General features: G+C 48.6%; 2 non-coding genes across 2 annotated transcripts; both read right to left on the bottom strand.

Annotated features, from left to right (window-relative positions):
• Positions 1-3,353: 3,353 nt before the first annotated feature.
• Positions 3,354-3,494, bottom strand: LOC138266692 (U4 spliceosomal RNA). Its single transcript, XR_011199625.1, has one exon. It is a non-coding gene; the product is annotated as a U4 spliceosomal RNA (small nuclear RNA).
• Positions 3,495-13,834: 10,340 nt separating this feature from the next.
• On the bottom strand, positions 13,835-13,975 carry LOC138266693 (U4 spliceosomal RNA). The gene has a single exon (XR_011199626.1). It is a non-coding gene; the product is annotated as a U4 spliceosomal RNA (small nuclear RNA).
• Positions 13,976-17,278: the final 3,303 nt, after the last annotated feature.

Here is a 17,278-nt window from a genome sequence, read left to right on the forward strand (position 1 = left end):
GTCCCAGGTGACCCCCACGAACTAGAAGAGTCTTGAGACGAAGATGGAGGCCCCACAGGCGACCCGCTGGCAGCAAGAACAGGAGTCGCGGTGAGGCCCACTCAGCACACCTGGCAGAGAGTTCCAAATCACTGGAGTAGCAGGAAGGAGACTGTCCATGTCAGAGACGAGAGCTGGAGGACAGGACTACATGGAGCCTGAAGATTTCTTGGATGAAGAGCCAACAAGCCTTGGTAGCTGCTAGAGTCGTGGTGCACAGGAGTACTGTCATGCAAGGAGGGGCAAAGACTCACCCACTCCAAAGATAGGCATCTGTTAGAGAGGACCAAGGGGACAACTTCAGACCACCACCTGGGTTGCAGGATGCACACAGAGTTGCAGGAGAGAGGATCCACGTGGCTGGTTGTCGAGCCGTTGGTGGCTGCAGATACTGGGGAGTGACTCCTTCACTCCAAGCGAGATTCCTTCTTACTTCTTTTGTGCAGACTGATGACTTACCACCCTCAGAGGGTGCACAGCCAGGGAAATGTTGCAGGAGCTGGGAGGAGCCAGAGAAACAATGTTGCAGAGGCAAAGTCGTCACTGGAGCTGCAGATTGTCGGTTCCTGTGGAGTCCAGTTGCGGTTCCAGTGGCCAGAAGTAAAAGTAAACATTGCAGAGGAGTCCTGTTGGAATCTTGCACGTCGAATCTGAGGACCCGCCCAAGAGGGAGACCCTATATAGCCCTAAAAGGGGGATTGGTCACCTAGCAGGGTGACCACCTATCAGGAGGGGGCTGTGACGTCACCTGCCTGACCTGGCCACTCAGATGCTCCCAGGGGCCTCTCGCCCATCCTGGATTCAAGATGGCAGAACCAAGTGATCCCCTGTAGGAGCTCTGGGGTGGTGATAAACAGGGGAGTGGTCACTCCCCTTTACATTGTCCAGTTTCGCACCATAGCAGGGACCGGTATCCCTGGACTGGTGCCAACCAGTTTCTGCAAGAAGGGCACCAAATGTGCCTTTCAAAGCATACCTGTGGCTTGGGGAGGCTACCCCTCCCAAGCCCTGTAACACCTATTTCCAAAGGGAGAGGGGTTATCTCCCAATCCCACTCCCAAAGGAAATCCTGTGTTCTGCCTTCCTGGGCTTGAGCTGCTCAAGCAGCAGGAGGGCAGAAACCTGTCTGGAGGGTGGCAGCAGCGAGGCTGCCCAGGAAGACCTTGCAAACTGGTAGGAGCAAAACTGGGGGGTCCACGAAGGAGCCCCCACAGTGCATGGGATCATACAACCAATACTGGGAACAGTATTGGGGTATGATTTCAACATGTTTGATACCAAGCATGCCTGGGTTTGGAGTTACCATTATGTAGCCGGACATAGGTAGTGGCCTATGTCCAGTACACAGGTAAAATGGCTTACCCGCACTCACAAAGTCCAGGAAAATGGAGCTGGAGTTTGTGGGGGCACCTCAGCTCATTCAGGGGCACCCTCACACACAGGTACATGCACCCTGCCCTCTGGGCTAGGAGGGCCTGCCATAGGGGTGACTTACAGTAACCTGCTTCAGTGACCTGTAGTAAAAAGAGTGCACGCACCCTTCCACGCAGGCTGCAATGGCAGGCCTGCAGAGAGATTTTGCATGGGCTCCCATGAGTGGCATAATACATGCTGCAGCCCATGTGGGACTCCTGGTGCCGCAGTGCCCTGGGTACGTGGGTACTATATACTAGGAACTTACATGGGGGCACCAGTATACCAATTATGGAGTGAAAAAGACCATGAACAACTGAATTTAGAGAAAGAGAGCACAGTCACTGGGGGTCTTAGTTAGCAGGATCCCAGTGAACACAGTTAAAAACACACTGACATTAGGCAAAAAATGGGGGTAACCATGCCAAAAAGAGGGTGCTTTTCTACAGGTGCAAGAAAAGTGACACTGCACTGGGTGCAGCTCCACTTTTCATAAATCTGGCCCTAAGTTTTATTGCGTGCATGGTACATGCCGCTGTGTACGTTCTGTGCCCTGTGCTCGTGCAGTCTACACATGTGCCGGATCTGGTAGCTGAGTTGGACGAGGCAACCATGCAAGGAATCTTTGTGTGACCTCATTGTCGTAGTATTCAAACAGGGCATACACGCTCAGGGGTAGATTTATGAAAAGTTGTGCTTGCACTAGGTGCAGTGTCATTTTTCCTGCGCACCTTAACGCCCCCCTCACGCCACCATGGTAGTGCCGTATTTAAAATACGGCGCACCATGGCAGTAGTTAGGGTGACTAGCCTCATAATTTTTTACGCTAGTCCGGTGCTTTGCAGGATTAGCATAAACAATAATGACGCTAACCCTGCAAAGCACCCAGAGGCCCATTGTAACCAATGTCAGCCTCTTTTTAACAATGTTAAAAATTGCAGGTAAAAATGGCACAAAGGAATCTCGTAGATTCCTTTGTGCCATTTTTATGCCTCTCCTAGTGCAGGAACGCCCTCCTTGCATCCTTCCATACATAATATGACGCAAGGGTTTACAAAGTGGTGCAATGCATGCATTGAGCCACTTTGTAAATACGGTCCGGGGAAAATGCCACTTTAACGCTGCCTTAGCGTAAAAAAAAAATGACGCTATGGCAGCACTAAAGTGGCGCTAGGGGCTCTCAAATATACCTTATAGCTTTTCATCCCTCTCAGGTGAAAAAAAGGTCCCTAGTGCAAGGAAGGAAATGGGCCCTTTTGTTGCTGTTTGAATGATAAAATACGGGAAAAATTAGGGTTAAAGCGGCCCCCTGGGCACCTGCTGTACCAATAGATGGTACGCCTCTGTCCTTGAGCTCGGTAACATCTGTAATTGAGTGCCCTGAAGCGCTTTAGAAATGCACTTTGGGGCAGATTTATGAAAAGTGGAGCTGCCACTTTTCTTGAGCCCCTGAACGCCACCCTAACGCCACCATGGTAACGTCGCATTTAAAAAACGGCGCGGCGTTTTTGGCCTCGTTGGGCCACATTTGCGTCTAAAAAAAAGGACGCAAATGTGGAGCAAGGAGGCGCTAGGGGCTCCTAAATATACCACTTTATATAACGTTAAAAGTCACGCTCGACACCTTCGTCAGCTCTCGTTCTGTTTCAAACACTGCATACAGTCTGAGCGAACTTTCTCCGCATTATCCTGTTGATAACAAACGGCTTCCAACAGAAATACGAAAACTAATCAAGACGAAAGCATCCTGAAAGTGCCTGCCGGATGCAGAAACTCCGACACACTAAAACTAAATCGAAAACAGTGAACTAAAAGAAAATAAACTCTGTGTGGTCTAGCCGACACCAACACGTTCACATAAACTACCAAAAAAAATCTTATTTTTATACATTAATATTCAGTCTCCTTGGAGACTGTCAAAAATTGCCAATATCGACTATATTTCAAATCGTCATGGCGGGGTATTGGGTAAAGTTTTCAATAAGCAATAATCGCGCCTCGGTTAGACCTCATTGGCTACGATACTGCCACTGCGCAAAGCTAACAATAAAAAGGCGAATAAAGGTGCGTCTCGGGGTACCACCTCATGATACAAAGACCAAGGAAACGTTTAGTTGTCCAAGAATTACTACACCTCCACTGGCTTCTAACAGGCAAAATAATACACTTTGTTAGGATTGTTTTATCAGGTTCCGTCCACTCTCTGCCCCAAATATTCCATACCGGCGAGCAGAGAACTCTGGGAAATTTTATGCTAAATAGTTGCACAGGTAGCGCTGCATCCTAGTTACAGGTTTGATGCTCTTCATGTGAAGATGGGGTCCATGCTGCTAGCGATGTGGTGTGGAAATGGAAGAAGCACGAATTCTTAAAGCATGTCTTCAAATGTTTACCAAGGAGGCATGGTAATCATTGAAAGAAATGTAAATGGTAAACTACATTTTTCGATACAGCACTTACTGCAGGTGAGCCGTTTCATTGAGCTACACAGTTGCATTTGCTGCATTTCATTTACACCTTTAAAAAATACAATTTTGGTTTCGTCGTTTCGAAAACATCTTAGAGTGTGCCGGAGAACATCTGTAAAATGAGAAACTCGGGAAATGGTGGACTCATATTAAGGGGAAGAAAGGGGGCAATAAGAAAACATCAATGTTGCCCCCTTATTTATATAAGTAGTAACTTCAAAGACCTATATGTCTCTTCAACAGTCGAAGGAGATATTTTTGCTAAGAATCGCTTCAAGTAGGTCAGAGAGCACACCAGCAGCTAACCAATTTTCTGCTCGTGTGTGTAAAGCAGAACCGACACTTTGGAGAATACTGTATGCATTTATGTTTGCTACTTTGCTGTGACTATACCAACAAACTGGAAGCAGCGGTTGAAGTCCGTAAAAAAGTATGGGGACCGTGATATTGTGGGCCTAATTAACATGCCCTTTACACCACTGCTGCATCATTTTTTTATGGGCGCACCAGTGACGTTAGCAGTGCACAGAACTGCTGCAGATTTACAAACTGACACACGGGGCCCAATGCGTCAGTTTGTAAAGCTTTCCGTCACATTATACCTTCCCCAGGTATAATGTATGCAGGGTAGGCCTTACCAGGGAGAAAGCCACATAGTTCTGACGCAGTTAAATTTACATTTCACTTTGTCATTTTGAGACTTCACTGCGTCAAAACTGTACCGCCTGCTCAGAGTAGGCGTAAAATTGATGCTGGGGTTTTTCCAAGGAGAGCCTCCTCACATTGCTAGAGCAGTGTCATTTTACGGATCTTGTCCAACAATGCGTAAGCTCAGCGCCAACAGATGCATCACACTTTCTGATGCATCTGTGAAAACGTGCACCATGGAGCTCTGTATTGTAAATACAGAGGATCTATGACGTTGTTAGGGGATCATAGGGAAACAGAAGAAATCTGACGCATAAATGTCGGCGCATCCGATTCTTGTAAGTGAGGCCCATAGGCAGTCACAAATCTTCAGTTTGCTAAACACATGTTCAATATTATTTGCCAAATATAACCAGCTATGATTTGGGATATGCAGGTGGTGATAGCTGTTGATGATGCAGAGTACCAACATACAGAAATTGTCCTCTGGTAGTGGTGGGGAGGGAGGGCCCAACCTCTAAAAAAGTTTTCTGGGGGGGGGGGGGGAGTGGCCAAAAAAAGTTTGAAGACCACTGTCCTAGGTAGACCAGGTGATTCTCCCAGCTGGAGCTAAAGACACCTATATTATCCAGATATGCTACACTGAAGCTTTCCAACCCCTGTAGAACTTTATAAACCAGCCTCTGAAATGTGGCAGGTGCAATTTTCACCCAAAGGGCATCACTGTAAAGTGATAATACCCACTAGGGGTGGAAAATGCTGTTTTGGGTTTAACATCATCTGCCAACTTGATCTGCCAGTAGCCAGCAGTCAAGTCAAAGGTGCTCAGATACTTGTCATCTGCCCTAGATATAGGATGAGCATCAGTGTTTTTTAACTGTTTTGAGACCTCTGTAGTCAACACAAAACCTAATTTCTCTTTTTCCATCTCGGGAGTGAGGTTTTGGGACACGCACTACAGGGCTGGACAAGGGCTATCTGAGGGCTCAATAACCCCTAGGTCTAGCACCTTCTGAACTTCAGATTTGATGCACTCCCTCACATGGTCAGGTTGTCTGTAAATTTTGCTATTCACAGGCAAACTGTCTCTTTTGTCAATGGTGTGTTTACACCGTGTGGTCTGACCAGGTGTCAGGGAGAAGAGTTCTGAGAACTGCCCTAGGATGTTTCTACAGTCCTCCTTTTGGGACTCAGAGAGGCAGACAGAAAGGACTACCCCATCAATTGAGCCATCAGTTGTATTGTGGGAGAAGAGGTCAGGGAGAGGGTCTCTTTCCTCTTCCTGTCGCTCATCAGTAGCCATGAGCAGAGCCATGTCTGATCTATCATAATAGGGGTTATGGGGGCTTCCGGGAGTGCCAATGTCTACCAGGTAGCTGACCCCCCCTTTTCTCTCCTCAATGGTGTGGGCACCACTCCACTTTGCCTGGAGTGCCCTGAGAGCCACAAGCTCCAGGACACACACTTCCTGTCCTGGCTGGTAGACAGTTAGGACAGCCTTCTGGTCATGCCATTGCTTCCCGAGTTCCTGGCTGGCCTGAAGGTTTTTAGTAGCCCTCTTCATGTACTCAGCCATCCTTGATCTGAGGCCAAGCACATAGTCCACTATGTCTTGTTTGGGGGCCTGAGAGGTTGTCCCCAGCGTTACCTAACAAAAGCAAGGGGATCTCTAACAGGGTGCCCAAACAGAACTTGAAATGGGCCGTAGTCCACACCCTTCTGAGGGTCCTCCCTGTTGGGAAAGAGAAGGCATGGTAATAGGACATTCCATCTCCTGCGGAGTTTTTCAGAGAGCCCCATTATCAAACCCTTGAGAGTTTTATTAAATCTCTCTACTAAGCCATTTGTCTGGGGATGGTAAGGGGTGGTGAACTTGTAAGTCACACCACGTTCCTTCCACGTGGCTTTCAGGTATACAGACATGAAGTTTGCACCTCTGTCTGATACCACTTCTTTTGGAAAGCCCGCCCTTGAAAAGATAATGAGGAGGGCTTTGGCCTCTGCAGGAGCTGTAGTGGTCCTAAGAGGAATGGACTCCGGTTACCTGGTGCCATTGTCCACTACCACCAGTATACATCAGTTCCCAGAGACTGATGGAGGGTTTAAGAGGTCAACAATATCTACCCCAACCCTCTCAAAGGGAACCAAAACCACTGGAAGTGGAAGTGAGGGGGGCCTTTGGGTTGCCACCTGTCTTGACAAGTGACAGAGGAGCGAGAAAACACATTTGTGTCTTCTGACATGTGGGGCCAGTGAAAGTGCGGGACAAGCCTGTCCTAAGTCTTACTTTGCCCCAAGTGATCTGCCAGGGGAATGTCATGTGCAAGGGTCAACAGAAATTCCCTACATTTCAGAGGGATCACCAATCTTCTGGTGGCACCAACTTTGAGATCCCTGGACTCTGAATAAAGGAGTCTGTATTCCCAGTACACCTTATGGGTGCCACTGACATCCCCTGCCTGTTGTGCTGCAGCTTGCTGCCTCAAGCTCTCCAGTGTTGGATAAACTTGGTGTTCCCTACTGAGCTCATCCCTGGTGGCCCCCCTGCACCCAAGAGTTCAGCTGTGTCAGCTTGAAGCTCCTCTGGTGTAGGTTCCACCCAGGGAGTGGATTCTGAACCCTCAAGAGTTGAATCCTCACTGGCGGCTGGAGTAGGGCATAACTTCTTACAGTTCCTGCCCTTGGATTTAGGAAGCTCTTAGGCCATTGTTCCAGGATCCAAGGTTCCTTGCTCTTTTTGCTTCTTAGCCTGTGCTCTGGTAAGGGCATAGATATGCCCTGGATGCTCAGCATTGCTGTGTGCACCTCCAATTCCACCTCTGCCAAAGCTGAGGTCTCCAAGTCGTCCCCTAGTAGACATTCTACAGTTAGGTCTGAGGAAATCACAACCTTTTTAGGACCTGTAACACCCCCCTCCCCCCACCCACCCACCCAGCTGAAATCAATAACTGCCATGAGGTGGAACAAGGTCTTGTTCTGAATGTCAGCCACTTATTACGTGTGACCAAGTAGGTGGTGCTCAGGAGACACCAGTTTTCAGTCACCATAGTGAGCCTGGCACCTGTGTCCCTGTAGGCCTCAGCCTCACCACCATTTATGAGGGGATGCTGATTGTACATACCCATATTAAGGGGACAGGCAACAAGGGTGGCAAAGTCAATGCCCCCAGCAGGGACCAAGACAGCCTCAGTGGTCTCTCTAACTAGCCCAGACCCCACTACAGACTCTAAGGTGAGCCCAGATACACTCTTAGATTGACTACTGTTAGTAGTCCCACCGCTACTGCTATTGTGAGGGGAACTAGAAGTACAAGTGGGGGTAGTGGTGGTGGAAGACTTAGTGGTGCCTTTCATAGGGCAGGAGCTCTCCCCTGCCCTACGGCCTTTGTTTTTGTAAACATAACACCAAGGCTTTTTGTAGTAGGAAGAGGAAGAGGAGGATTTGTTCCCATCACCAGATGGGTTTTGTGGGCTGATGAAGACTTTTTTTAATCTTTGTCCCCACACTTATACTGAGACTAACCTGCTTCCTTCATTTTGTGGTCACCCACTGTGTGAGCCTTCCTACTCACCCTGGTGCTGACCCACTTGTCTGCCTTCTTACCCAGTTCTTGGGGAGAGGTCAGATCATAGTCCACCAGGTACTGATGCAGCTGATCAGACACGCAATTATTCAAAATGTGCTCTCTTAAGATTAGGCTGTATAAGCCCTGATAATCATTGACTTTGCTCCCATGCAATTAGCCTTCCAGGGCCTTCAAGGAACAGGCCACAAAATCAACCCAATTCTGTGAGGACTCTTCCCTGGTCTCTCTCATCTTGATTCCATATTGTTCAGTAGTCAGACCAAGGGCACCTAAAAGTGCAGATTTTAAAACTGTGTGGTTGTCTGCATCTTCTTCTCTGACTGTGAGGAGTCTGTCCATACCCTTGTCAGAGAAGGAGAGCCACAAAATAGCTGCCCACTGCCTCTGAGGGACCCGCTGTACCTTACCGGCCCTCCCCAGACCAGTGAACCACTTGTACATGTCATCACCCATCTTGTAAGGTGGGACTACTTTGTTCAGGTTCCTAGAGTCGAAAGAGTCCTCCTTGACCCTGTTGTCCCTGAAACTAGTACGTCTGCCATATAGGGGTCCTAACCCCAACCCCTGCATTTCTCTCTCCACTGCCAAGGCCTCCCTATCTAAGGCTAGCTGTTGCTACTGCAGCCTCAGCTTGGCTTCCTCTATTCTCAGTTGCCTGAGTTCCCTGCCTAGGGATTCTTCCCCTGAAGTTGAGCAGTGGGTTCCCTCAGATATCAAGGAGATGTGAGAGTGGGCAGAGGAGGATCTATTCCTATTCTTGGACACCCTCTCAACCAGCCCTCTATGGACAAAGGTGGACCTACTGGTGTGACCCCCCTTTAAACTGCTAACAGTGCTCCTGACAGGACTGTGGGTGTGTCTAGACGTTTCCTGATCCTCCTTGGGTACTTCCTGACCCACCTCAGTGGCTAAATCATCTTTTTCTAGCACTGGACGGTCAGACTCTCCTTCTTCCTCCTCACCTCCTGGCTACCAGCATGTTCCTGGCCATCCTGGAGGAGCAGGCCCAGAAGTAGAATTTATTGGGATTTCTCCCTGTCTTCAGCTTTCTCTCAGCACATATCTCCCTAAGTTCTTGGAAGGTCCGGTTCTCATAGGGAGAATCCATGGGCTGAGAGGTATGCTCTGCTGAAGACATGTCAGCTAGCTAGAGTGGTGTAGAGTCCCTAACTACTCTAGCACTAGGCTCCCAGCAAAGTTTGGAGCAAGGGCTATACCAACCCCTAGCTTACCCAAACTCAGGAGACTAGATCCCTAATACTAGATGTATTGTGTACCTAACAGTACTAGCCTTTCCTGTGGAAAGTACCCAGTGGCAGAGTGGTAAGGCAATTGCAAGTGCTTATCCCGACGCTAGACCACCAATGTAGGAAGCTGGCCTGGTGTGTGGTATATGCCTAAGGTGTTCTCACCCTATACCAGGTCGAGGTATCCCTATTAGTGTAGTGTAGGCAGTGTCCAGGAAGCCAGGCTCTCTATAGGTATCTGTGGATGAGCAGGCCAGGCTTATCTAGGAGACATGCAAAGCTTATGCAATACCACTGTAGTCACACAACACTTACACACATGAAAGAACCACACAGTGTTACAAAAATAAAGGTACTTTATTTGGTAACATCAATACTAAATTACTATATAGGTTATGCTCTGTTAGCAGGTGAGTAAACACAATTATATATACACACTGGTACATAGGAAAAGGCATTGAAATGCAATAGAAAACAGTGAAAGAACAGTATGCAACAGGAACCCTAGGGGGAGAACAAGCCATGTATTAAAAAAGTGGAATGTGAAGGTCGGACCCCCACCCAGGTGAGTAAGACCTGTAGAGGGGAGCTGAACGCACTTGGGACCCCAATAGGTAAATACAAGAGTGACCCCCAGCGACCTGGAGAAGAGAGGTAATTACCTGTTTTTCACCCAAACCCACAGAGAAACTTTGCAGAAGGACAATGCAAGACCCAAGCAAGACTGGAAGAAACTGAAGATGGAGTCTGCCAGAAGAGGACCTGCAAAAGAAGGGGAGCAGTCCAGTTCCAGTTGGAGTGTCCTGTTGGGTCAGGAGCCACTACCCACCCTTCTGGTGATGCTGAACCAGGTTGACGAGGAAGGACAGGAGCCGGCTGTGCAGCACAAGAGCAGAAGAGGAGTTCCAGGAGTGATGCAGTCGGTGTTCCACATCGCGAGGAGAGATGCAGCACATAAGTGGTGAGGGAAAACCACTAACAAGACTTGGCAATGGCAAGAGTTCCTAAAAAAAAAGTTTGTAGAAATGCTGGGGACCAGGAGAGTCAGAGGGGACTCAACCCATGGAGGGGAGTCCCAGGTGACCCCCACGAACTAGAAGAGTCTTGAGACGAAGATGGAGGCCCCACAGGCGACCCGCTGGCAGCAAGAACAGGAGTCGCGGTGAGGCCCACTCAGCACACCTGGCAGAGAGTTCCAAATCACTGGAGTAGCAGGAAGGAGACTGTCCATGTCAGAGACGAGAGCTGGAGGACAGGACTACATGGAGCCTGAAGATTCCTTGGATGAAGAGCCAACAAGCCTTGGTAGCTGCTAGAGTCGTGGTGCACAGGAGTACTGTCATGCAAGGAGGGGCAAAGACTCACCCACTCCAAAGATAGGCATCTGTTAGAGAGGACCAAGGGGACAACTTCAGACCACCACCTGGGTTGCAGGATGCACACAGAGTTGCAGGAGAGAGGCCACGTGGCTGGTTGTCGAGCCGTTGGTGGCTGCATATACTGGGGAGTGACTCCTTCACTCCAAGCGAGATTCCTTCTTACTTCTTTTGTGCAGACTGATGACTTACCACCCTCAGAGGGTGCACAGCCAGGGAAATGTTGCAGGAGCTGGGAGGAGCCAGAGAAACAATGTTGCAGAGGCAAAGTCGTCACTGGAGCTGCAGATTGTCGGTTCCTGTGGAGTCCAGTTGCGGTTCCAGTGGCCAGAAGTAAAAGTAAACATTGCAGAGGAGTCCTGTTGGAATCTTGCACGTCGAATCTGAGGACCCGCCCAAGAGGGAGACCCTATATAGCCCTAAAAGGGGGATTGGTCACCTAGCAGGGTGACCACCTATCAGGAGGGGGCTGTGACGTCACCTGCCTGACCTTGCCACTCAGATGCTCCCAGGGGCCTCTCGCCCATCCTGGATTCAAGATGGCAGAACCAAGTGATCCCCTGTAGGAGCTCTGGGGTGGTGATAAACAGGGGAGTGGTCACTCCCCTTTACATTGTCCAGTTTCGCACCATAGCAGGGACTGGTATCCCTGGACTGGTGCCAACCAGTTTCTGCAAGAAGGGCACCAAATGTGCCTTTCAAAGCATACCTGTGGCTTGGGGAGGCTACCCCTCCCAAGCCCTGTAACACCTATTTCCAAAGGGAGAGGGGTTATCTCCCAATCCCACTCCCAAAGGAAATCCTGTGTTCTGCCTTCCTGGGCTTGAGCTGCTCAAGCAGCAGGAGGGCAGAAACCTGTCTGGAGGGTGGCAGCAGCGAGGCTGCCCAGGAAGACCTTGCAAACTGGTAGGAGCAAAACTGGGGGGTCCACAAAGGAGCCCCCACAGTGCATGGGATCATACAACCAATACTGGGAACAGTATTGGGGTATGATTTCAACATGTTTGATACCAAGCATGCCTGGGTTTGGAGTTACCATTATGTAGCCGGACATAGGTAGTGGCCTATGTCCAGTACACAGGTAAAATGGCTTACCCGCACTCACAAAGTCCAGGAAAATGGAGCTGGAGTTTGTGGGGGCACCTCAGCTCATTCAGGGGCACCCTCACACACAGGTACATGCACCCTGCCCTCTGGGCTAGGAGGGCCTGCCATAGGGGTGACTTACAGTAACCTGCTTCAGTGACCTGTAGTAAAAAGAGTGCACGCACCCTTCCACGCAGGCTGCAATGGCAGGCCTGCAGAGAGATTTTGCATGGGCTCCCATGAGTGGCATAATACATGCTGCAGCCCATGTGGGACACCTGGTGCCGCAGTGCCCTGGGTACGTGGGTACTATATACTAGGAACTTACATGGGGGCACCAGTATACCAATTATGGAGTGAAAAAGACCATGAACAACTGAATTTAGAGAAAGAGAGCACAGTCACTGGGGGTCTTAGTTAGCAGGATCCCAGTGAACACAGTTAAAAACACACTGACATTAGGCAAAAAATGGGGGTAACCATGCCAAAAAGAGGGTGCTTTTCTACAGGTGCAAGAAAAGTGACACTGCACTGGGTGCAGCTCCACTTTTCATAAATCTGGCCCTAAGTTTTATTGCGTGCATGGTACATGCCGCTGTGTACGTTCTGTGCCCTGTGCTCGTGCTGTCTACACATGTGCCGGATCTGGTAGCTGAGTTGGACGAGGCAAACATGCAAGGAATCTTTGTGTGACCTCATTGTCGTAGTATTCAAACAGGGCATACACGCTCAGGGGTAGATTTATGAAAAGTTGTGCTTGCACTAGGTGCAGTGTCATTTTTCCTGCGCACCTTAACGCCCCCCTCACGCCACCATGGTAGTGCCGTATTTAAAATACGGCGCACCATGGCAGTAGTTAGGGTGACTAGCCTCATAATGTTTTACGCTAGTCCGGTGCTTTGCAGGATTAGCATAAACAATAATGACGCTAACCCTGCAAAGCACCCAGAGGCCCATTGTAACCAATGTCAGCCTCTTTTTAACAATGTTAAAAATTGCAGGTAAAAATGGCACAAAGGAATCTCGTAGATTCCTTTGTGCCATTTTTACGCCTCTAATAGTGCAGGAACGCCCTCCTTGCATCCTTCCATACATAATATGACGCAAGGGTTTACAAAGTGGTGCAATGCATGCATTGAGCCACTTTGTAAATACGGTCCGGGGAAAATGCCACTTTAACGCTGCCTTAGCGTAAAAAAAAAATGACGCTATGGCAGCACTAAAGTGGCGCTAGGGGCTCTCAAATATACCTTATAGCTTTTCATCCCTCTCAGGTGAAAAAATGGTCCCTAGTGCAAGGAAGGAAATGGGCCCTTTTGTTGCTGTTTGAATGATAAAATACGGGAAAAATTAGGGTTAAAGCGGCCCCCTGGGCACCTGCTGTACCAATAGATGGTACGCCTCTGTCCTTGAGCTCGGTAACATCTGTAATTGAGTGCCCTGAAGCGGTTTAGAAATGCACTTTGGGGCAGATTTATGAAAAGTGGAGCTGCCACTTATCTTGAGCCCCTGAACGCCACCCTAACGCCACCATGGTAACGTCGCATTTAAAAAACGGCGCGGCGTTTTTGGCCTCGTTGGGCCACATTTGCGTATATTTGCGTCTAAAAAAAAGGACGCAAATGTGGAGCAAGGAGGCGCTAGGGGCTCCTAAATATGCCACTTTATATAACGTTAAAAGTCACGCTCGACACCTTCGTCAGCTCTCGTTCTGTTTCAAACACTGCATACAGTCTGAGCGAACTTTCTCCGCATTATCCTGTTGATAACAAACGGCTTCCAACAGAAATACGAAAACTAATCAAGACGAAAGCATCCTGAAAGTGCCTGCCGGATGCAGAAACTCCGACACACTAAAACTAAATCGAAAACAGTGAACTAAAAGAAAATAAACTCTGTGTGGTCTAGCCGACACCAACACGTTCACATAAACTACTAAAAAAAATCTTATTTTTATACATTAATATTCAGTCTCCTTGGAGACTGTCAAAAATTGCCAATATCGACTATATTTCAAATCGTCATGGCGGGGTATTGGGTAAAGTTTTCAATAAGCAATAATCGCGCCTCGGTTAGACCTCATTGGCTACGATACTGCCACTGCGCAAAGCTAACAATAAAAAGGCGAATAAAGGTGCGTCTCGGGGTACCACCTCATGATACAAAGACCAAGGAAACGTTTAGTTGTCCAAGAATTACTACACCTCCACTGGCTTCTAACAGGCAAAATAATACACTTTGTTAGGATTGTTTTATCAGGTTCCGTCCACTCTCTGCCCCAAATATTCCATACCGGCGAGCAGAGAACTCTGGGAAATTTTATGCTAAATAGTTGCACAGGTAGCGCTGCATCCTAGTTACAGGTTTGATGCTCTTCATGTGAAGATGGGGTCCATGCTGCTAGCGATGTGGTGTGGAAATGGAAGAAGCACGAATTCTTAAAGCATGTCTTCAAATGTTTACCAAGGAGGCATGGTAATCATTGAAAGAAATGTAAATGGTAAACTACATTTTTCGATACAGCACTTACTGCAGGTGAGCCGTTTCATTGAGCTACACAGTTGCATTTGCTGCATTTCATTTACACCTTTAAAAAATACAATTTTGGTTTCGTCGTTTCGAAAACATCTTAGAGTGTGCCGGAGAACATCTGTAAAATGAGAAACTCGGGAAATGGTGGACTCATATTAAGGGGAAGAAAGGGGGCAATAAGAAAACATCAATGTTGCCCCCTTATTTATATAAGTAGTAACTTCAAAGACCTATATGTCTCTTCAACAGTCGAAGGAGATATTTTTGCTAAGAATCGCTTCAAGTAGGTCAGAGAGCACACCAGCAGCTAACCAATTTTCTGCTCGTGTGTGTAAAGCAGAACCGACACTTTGGAGAATACTGTATGCATTTATGTTTGCTACTTTGCTGTGACTATACCAACAAACTGGAAGCAGCGGTTGAAGTCCGTAAAAAAGTATGGGGACCGTGATATTGTGGGCCTAATTAACATGCCCTTTACACCACTGCTGCATCATTTTTTTATGGGCGCACCAGTGACGTTAGCAGTGCACAGAACTGCTGCAGATTTACAAACTGACACACGGGGCCCAATGCGTCAGTTTGTAAAGCTTTCCGTCACATTATACCTTCCCCAGGTATAATGTATGCAGGGTAGGCCTTACCAGGGAGAAAGCCACATAGTTCTGACGCAGTTAAATTTACATTTCACTTTGTCATTTTGAGACTTCACTGCGTCAAAACTGTACCGCCTGCTCAGAGTAGGCGTAAAATTGATGCTGGGGTTTTTCCAAGGAGAGCCTCCTCACATTGCTAGAGCAGTGTCATTTTACGGATCTTGTCCAACAATGCGTAAGCTCAGCGCCAACAGATGCATCACACTTTCTGATGCATCTGTGAAAACGTGCACCATGGAGCTCTGTATTGTAAATACAGAGGATCTATGACGTTGTTAGGGGATCATAGGGAAACAGAAGAAATCTGACGCATCAATGTCGGCGCATCCGATTCTTGTAAGTGAGGCCCATAGGCAGTCACAAATCTTCAGTTTGCTAAACACATGTTCAATATTATTTGCCAAATATAACCAGCTATGATTTGGGATATGCAGGTGGTGATAGCTGTTGATGATGCAGAGTACCAACATACAGAAATTGTCCTCTGGTAGTGGTGGGGAGGGAGGGCCCAACCTCTAAAAAAGTTTTCTGGGGGGGGGGGAGTGGCCAAAAAAAGTTTGAAGACCACTGTCCTAGGTAGACCAGGTGATTCTCCCAGCTGGAGCTAAAGACACCTATATTATCCAGATATGCTACACTGAAGCTTTCCAACCCCTGTAGAACTTTATAAACCAGCCTCTGAAATGTGGCAGGTGCAATTTTCAACCCAAAGGGCATCACTGTAAAGTGATAATGCCCACTAGGGGTGGAAAATGCTGTTTTGGGTTTAACATCATCTGCCAACTTGGGCCCATATTTATACTTTTTGACGCTAAACTGCGCTAACGCAGTTTAGCGTCAAAAAGTTTTGCGCCGGCTAACGCCATTCTGAAGCGCCATGCGGGCGCCGTATTTATTGAATGGCGTTAGCCGGCGCAAGCAGACCGGCGCTGCCTGGTGTGCGCGAGAAAAACCACGTACACCAGGCAGCGCCGGCGTAGGGGGAAAATGGCGCATGGGCATCTTAAAATGGGGCAAGTCAGGTTACGTCGAAAAAATCGTCGTAACCCGACTTGCGCCATTTATTTTCGACGCCCATCCCCCATCAACATGACTCCTATCATTGTAAAGATAGGAGTCATGCCCCCTTGCCCAATGGCCATGCCCAGGGGACTTCTGTCCCCTGGGCATGGTCATTGGGCATAGTGGCATGTAGGGGGGCACAAATCAGGCCCCCCTATGCCAAAAAAAATTATTTAAAAAAAATAAAAAAATACTTACCTGAATGTCCCTGGGGTGGGTCCCTCCAGCCTTGGGTGTCCTCCTGGGGTGGGCAAGGGTGGCAGGGGGGGTCCCTGGGGGCAGGGGAGGGCACTCTGGGCTCATTTTGAGCCCACTTGTCCCTTAGGGCCGTATTTATACTCCGTTTGCGCCGAATTTGCGTCGTTTTTTTCGACGCAAATTCGACGCTAAACTAACGCCAACTAACGCCATATTTATACTATGGCGTTAGAGGCGTATAGCGCCAAAGTTCCCGGAATGTGCGTCATTTTTTAGCGTGAACCCCTTCCTTGCGTTAATGATATGCAAGGGAGGCGTTCCCGTCTAAAAAATGACTCCCAGGCCTTTACGTGGTATTTATACTCCCGGGCAAAAGAGACGCCCGGGAGTGGGCGTGGCTAAAAACGGCGCATTTGCGCCGCTTTTTAACGCCTGGGTCAGGCATGGTGTTAAGGGACAAGTGGGCTCAAAATGAGCCCAGAGTGCCCTCCCCTGCCCCCAGGGACCCCCCCTGCCACCCTTGCCCACCCCAGGAGGACACCCAAGGCTGGAGGGACCCACCCCAGGGACATTCAGGTAAGTTCAGGTAAGTATTTTTTTTTTTTTTTTTAATAATTTTTTTTGGCATAGGGGGGCCTGATTTGTGCCCCCCTACATGCCACTATGCCCAATGACCATGCCCAGGGGACAGAAGTCCCCTGGGCATGGCCATTGGGCAAGGGGGCATGACTCCTATCTTTACAATGATAGGAGTCATGTTGATGGGGGATGGGCGTCGAAAAAAAATGGCGCAAGTCGGGTTACGACGATTTTTTCGACGTAACCTGACTTGCCCCATTTTAAGACGTCCATGCGCCATTTTCCCCCTACGCCGGCGCTGCCTGGTGTACGTGGTTTTTCTCGCGCACACCAGGCAGCGCCGGTCTGCTTGCGCCGGCTAACGCCATTCAATAAATACGGCGCCCGC

This window comes from Pleurodeles waltl, chromosome 11, assembly GCF_031143425.1.
Source record: "Pleurodeles waltl isolate 20211129_DDA chromosome 11, aPleWal1.hap1.20221129, whole genome shotgun sequence".
Taxonomy (NCBI): domain Eukaryota; kingdom Metazoa; phylum Chordata; class Amphibia; order Caudata; family Salamandridae; genus Pleurodeles; species Pleurodeles waltl.